This window comes from Gopherus evgoodei, chromosome 8 (assembly GCF_007399415.2).
Source record: "Gopherus evgoodei ecotype Sinaloan lineage chromosome 8, rGopEvg1_v1.p, whole genome shotgun sequence".
Taxonomy (NCBI): domain Eukaryota; kingdom Metazoa; phylum Chordata; order Testudines; family Testudinidae; genus Gopherus; species Gopherus evgoodei.
In genome coordinates, this window is record NC_044329.1 from 50,702,477 (window position 1) to 50,708,760 (window position 6,284).

Here is a 6,284-nt window from a genome sequence, read left to right on the forward strand (position 1 = left end):
GATCCCATTGGGTCTCACAGCTCGGGGTCCTCTCCGTGGCTGGCAAGGCCATGTACAGAAGCACTGCCTGGCCACGCCCCGGTCAGCAGAAAGCCCTATGCACCATGAAAACCCAGCGTGGTGCTGGATGGGAATGATGCCCCCTAGCCGTGGGAGCTGGCAGTGCACAAAGCCCCAGCTGAGATGCCATCACCCCAGAGTCCTGGGAACTGGAGCACACACAGGCCAGGCCGCTCCGAGCTCTTCATGGCCAGGGAGAGGGTCTTGGGCCTGGGCCCACCAGGGACCTTGAGAGTCGCCCTGGCTATCCCCTTTCCAGCGCCTAGGTCGGGTCGTTCAGGATTCTTCTCCTGCTCCAGAGCTTCACTGTCAGGTCGCTGGGGAAGGAAGAGAGAGAGGAAGTGAGGCCGGGGACTGCTCTTGCCTGGGGGCCCAAGCTAGCCCTGCCCAGACCTGTTGAGTTCCCAGATATGGACGGAGTTCCTGGCGGCAGCGTATAGCATGGTGCCGGTGGGATTGAGCGTGTCGGTTGATCTGGTGCTCGCCCTGCATGCTGGTGATGGTGCAGGTCATGGTCCCGGCACAGGAGTCCCCGGAGATCACCTGACCCGAAGAGCTGAGCCATAGAGATAGAAACAGGTAAGCCTCAAGGCAGAGACCCTCGGGGGAGGGAGGGGGTAATTTTCATTGTGTGGAATGGAAGATCTAGCCCATTGTGGACTGATTAGAAGGTTGGAGAGCGTCTGTCCCCAGCCATCTAGAGGGTGAAGCAATGCCACTTCCTGGCCACATGCAGTGCTAGTGGTGCCAGGATGAGACCTCCTCTCAGTCCCACATCCCCTCAAGCCAGGAGCAACGGCACAGCAAGGGTGACCCAGGCAGCAGCTTTCGGGGGCATCCCCAAGGGAGGTGCCTTGTCGAGCAGCCAGCCAGACCCGTACCAGCAGGCATGCCCACTCCATACCCAGGGCAGAGCGACACAAACCCCACCCCTGGCCTGGAGTTGATGTTGACAGGCAGCCCAGGCATGTTCCCACCAGTCAGATTTTAGGCCTGGGGAGGGACTGCAGGAAAAGAGATGTCTCAGTCTGTGACTGGGCACCAGAGAGAGGGGCTGATTCGCTGGGGTCTGGAAACAATGGCAGCTGCTCCATCAAAGCAATCGTATAGGGTGCACGGTAGCCCCTGAAACAGATGAGAGGAGCAACTTCCCTGAGAGCAGAGCACCAAGCCACGGGCGACCAGCACTGCAGCATTCCTAGACTCAGCCCTGGAAACCGGACAGGCCTCCTGGCCTTGCAATGCTGTCCTGGGTGCAGGATGCTGGCAGGGCAGTGTGTTGTGCTTGGCCAGGCCCCCAGAGCAGCCTCAGTGCACCAGGTACCTACATGAGGGTGTGGATGCACTTGGCTGAGTCCCGTATGTCCCACACCTTGATGTAGGAAGTGGAGACAGTGAACACCAGCCCCAAGTGGCTGCAGTACTTGATGGACACCACATTGTTGGGGTGGCCCTTCAGCGAGGCAATTTCCTGACCCGTCACCAGGTTCCATATTTTGCAGCTCCTGTCTGCGGGAGGAGGCAGGAGCACATGACACTGCGGGACCTTCCCATCCTCAGCAGAGGACCCCCACGGCTCCCCACCACACACACACACACACACTGCCTCCCCTTGCTTCAAGGAGTCCCTGGAGCGAGAGGGGAACTCAGTCCTCGTGGCCCATCCATCCCCTGGCATCCTGGAACTGCCAATAGGGGGAGGGCCAATTAGTGCCAGGTGCGAGGCGAACATCTGGCCACTAGAGGCTGGGCAGAGGCCCCAACAACTCGCTTCATGGATGTCACCACACAGCTGTTCAGCCTAATGACTTCTGCAGCATTGCTGCCCTCTGCTGGGGAGACCCAGAACTGCACTGGCCCGTTGTGGCGTTTGGGGCTCTCAGGCAGGCCGGTCCTGTCCAAGCAGGAGGCTCGTGGCCTGTCCCCGCAGTTTGGGGTGGATCAGCCCCTCCTCGCGGTAACAGGCTCACTCCCCAGCGACCACACCCAGAGCTCAGCAGCCAGCCCGCCCCAAAGGCACGCACCTTTGGATCCGGAGAAGAGCGGCTCATCGGTGGTGTCCACACAGAGAACAGTCTTGGAGCGTCCCTCCAGCACGGAGATACACTGCAGCGGGGCCGTTCGGGTGCTCCTGGCACCGCCCAAGGGGTTAATGAGACCCCTTCCGTGGGAGTGAGCAAAGGCATCAGCAGGGTGACCCAGAACGAAGCCAGATGCCACCCCGCGAGGCTGCCAGGGCCTGCTAGTGGGGCTCTGGAGCAAAGCAAACCACAGAGGCTGCGGGGCAGCCTGCTCCCCAGACAGGCCCGCCAGGGACAGATCACACCCTGCTGGTGCTAAGGGCTCAGGGACTCGTGCAGACCCTGCCTTGGCTGGGGGCACGGGGCGGTGAGACCCCAGCTGGAACTGCCGGGCCCCAGGGCAGGGTGGGGATGGTAGAGGAGGTGGTGAAGGCCCAGCTGGGACTGCCGGCTCTGGGGCCATTCCCGGCACCAGCCATGGGAGTCATCATCTGCCATTCACTGCTCTTGGGAATGGGCTCCCTGGAGATTCACCCAGGACCAGCTCTAGGCACCAGCAAACCAAGCACGTGCTTGGGGCAGCATATTTTCAGGGATGGCATTCCAGACACCCTTTTTTTTTGCTTCGAGTGGCAAAAGCCTAGAGCCAGTTCATCATAAACCTTGTCCCCGAGGCCTCAGTAGAAATGGGGATGTTCACCTGGCAGCACGCAGGTGCTAAGGACTTGAGAGGGAGGTGGTGGACATGCCCTTTTGATGCCTGTACCTGAGCACACGGGGAGAGCGTGGGTGCAGGCACTGCCCCATGGTACTGCTGGCAAACGTCTGTGACTCACGTGCTCTTGGTGCACATGCCCCTACAGTGGAACGTCTACAGGCACAGCCCAGCCTGAAGAACATCAGCTCCTATGTAAGGGAAGTCACCAGTTTTTTTACAAGAGCTGGAAACTGACGTTGCATAAGCCAGGAACTCCTGATCGACCGTTAGGTTCCTCCTGGAGATGACCCATCTAGCGCAGACAATGGCGGGGACAAAGGCTGAGCTGAAGCTAGATGTGTGCTCGCCAGGATGCCGGGGCACCCTCGTGCTCTAGCTGAAGACGGCCTGGGAGGTCCCAGCATTGCCCTCCTGCAGTTTGTCTCTGGGAGCCCTCACCTCGCAGCCTGGCCTGTTTGTTCTCAGGGGCCATGTGCTGCCAGGTGCACATCCCCAGCGCGGAGTCCCTTGTTTAATGCCAGGAGACGATGACTGGGAAGGAAATGTACTGCCATGCCAAGCCTGGGAATGGGCTGGTGATAAGGCCCTGGGGCACCTTACATGTCAGTACCCAGCGGCGCCGGGAGCCAAGCGCACCCTGGAGCCATCTGTAAGGTGCTGAGTCCGTCCTGTACTGGGCTCCAGCCAATCCACAAGCCAGTAACTGGCCCCATGACTCCCAGAGCAGGTATATCAGTCGCTACCTAGCACAGTTCATAACTTAGCACTGACCAGCTGCAAGGATCCTGGCAGGCCCTGCTATGGTTGTAGCAGCAGACTCAATGTTTGGGAAAAGCGAGATCTGTGCAATAGGCAACGTAGTTCCATCTGGGCACCAGCCAGCTTCTGTGCCCCAGAGAGTTCTCACAGCTCACATTGAACCAGGGACAAAGGGGGCAGGAGGTTGGAAGAGAAGGTGCCAGCCTGGGACCCAGGAGACCCATAGTCATTTCCCAGCTCTGCCACAGATGCTCTGCGTGCCTTCGGGCAAGCCCTTTATTCCGTCTATACACTGGGGGTAGCAACCAGGCCCTCCCCTGCAGGGGGCGGTTAGAATAAATGCAATCGAGGTTGGGCAGTGCTCTGATGCCATGGGGATGAGGGCCAGCGTGGTGCCTAAGACAGACCGAAAGCAAGGGGGAGCTACAGAGCCGGTGGTGAGAGGGGTTTGGCCTTTGACAATCTGCTCTGGGCACCTGGGCTGTCAGATCCCAGCCACCCACTGGCATTGCCAGACCTCCCTGATCTACGGTGCTGCTGCTCTCCCTGCTTCTAGGAGTCACTGCCTCCCCCAGGCCAAGATGCCCACAGCAATCATCTCCTGAGGCTGCCGTGGCACTGAGCAGCTAGGAAGGCCTGAGACTCAGCTGGGGGAGCTGCTCTTAAAGCAGTTGTGCGTTGTTTCCACGATGGGAGGGGCAGGGCCGGATTAACTTTTTGTGGGCCTGGCCCCAAACATATTTGTGGGACCCCACTGGGGAAAAAGGGCAAGTGATGGGGGGCAATCTGCAGCGCGAGGGGCCAGTTGGGGGCAGTGAGGCACAGTGGGAGTGGCCCCACTCAGCCCAGCACAAGGTCACTGTTTACAAACCCAAAACTGCTAGACGCACACCGGCCCACCCAGCCCTGTGCTGCCAGTGTGCCCCTTCCACACTGCCCGCCTGCCCAGTGCCCTGCCCTTATGCCAGCACCCCCTCATCCAGACACTTCCCCCACAGATCCCTATGCCCAGCACCCCCTGCCTAGAGACCCCTCCTGCTGACCTCCCACAACTACACAGCACCCTGCATACCCTACCCCCTGCCCAGCTCCCCCACCCACAGATCCCCTACTGTCCAGCACCCACACACAGTCCCACCATCACAGCTGTACCGTGCCCCATATTCCTGAGGGAATAATGCATCAAACTCTGTGCATAATATTTTAAAATTCTGATTTTTTTTAATAATAAATGAATGTGGAAGCTCTACCACGGCAGTGGGGAGCACAGGCCAGTGGCTGCATGGAGGTGGCAGAATACCCTGCAGCCTTCCTCGCCCCCCTGGGACAGGGATTTGGCAGTGAGACTGAACCTGACTCTGACACAGCACATCCTGTTTTCTGTACAACGGTGAGTGCCTGCAGTGGGCCAGGGTGGGGAAATGGGAGGATTGGGGGGAGGGGGAGAGTGGGGAAGAAAGGGAGTGTGATGGGGAGCAGATGTGGGAGGGAGAGGAGGGGAAGAGGGTGTGGGGAAGGGAATGGGATGGGGAAGAGAAGGGGATGGGGAATGGTGGGAGACAAAAGGGAGCGCAGCATGCAGTGTCCTTTCAGTAGCAGCAGGGGCTCACCAGTTAAGCAGGACCATCTCAACCCCCCTTTCCCCCACTCCTGTAGAGCTCCACGCCCCCTGCACCTTGACCACCCTGATGATTCTCCCGCACCTGGACCCCTGCCCCACTGAGCTCCAAACAGCTGCACCTGGACCTCCACCCCACTCCCCCAGCTGAGCCCCATCTCCACCACACCCAGACCCCCCACTGCTGAGCTCTGAACACCTTTACTTATACCCAGTAGAGTCCTATTGCCCTTAGACACAGAACCCCCAATGAGCCCCTGTGCATCCAGATCCCACACTGAGTTGCCCACACCCAGATTCCCCCACATAGAACCTTCTTCCCTGGATTCACCCACACTAAGCTCCTCTGCACTTGGATCCAGCTGGGCCAAGCCTGCCTGCCCACATCGGGTGCACCTGGTAACGAGGGGCAGGGCACTAGTGTGTTTCTGGGGCAGGCAAGGCCCTTTCACTGTGTCAGGATTGGGTGCAGCCTCACTGTCAAGTCCCCGTCCTGGGATGGGGGAGCTTCAGGGTGATCTCTCAGCTCAGTGCAGCCAGTGGCTTGTGCTCCCCACTGCCACGCTGGTGCCTCCACATTAATTAATTGACAAATAAAATTTGCAAAATTTTAAAATAATTGTGTGCAGAATTATTCTTTTTTTTTTGCCATAGAATTCCCTCAGGAGTAAACGTGAGATTTTTCCTCTACTCGGTGGAATGACCTACTTGCAGTGCATTATTGAACCATTAGCTGTATAAGAGGCCCAGACAGGGTGTGGTGTCAGATAAATAAGTGAGACAAAGCTGGAACCCAAATTGTGTGAAAGCTGTTTTCTTTAACAGATCCTGCTTAAGAGAGAATTGATTCTATATCATGACTACCACTGAACCAAACTTCATGATTTTAGCTCAGTGAGAACATAGGAATTAATGGCAGTCCATGACTGAGTCCATTATAAGTGTTTATACAAAAGAAGTCCAATAAGACCTGATCTTGTAGTTTCTATACAAGGCCAAATGAGCCCTGGAACTTCACAGGAACTTTGTCTATGCAACAACTGCAAGACGTGACCTATAGTTTGCTCGCTCTGCGTCTGACCAAGGAATTAACTCCTTTCTGTCTCTA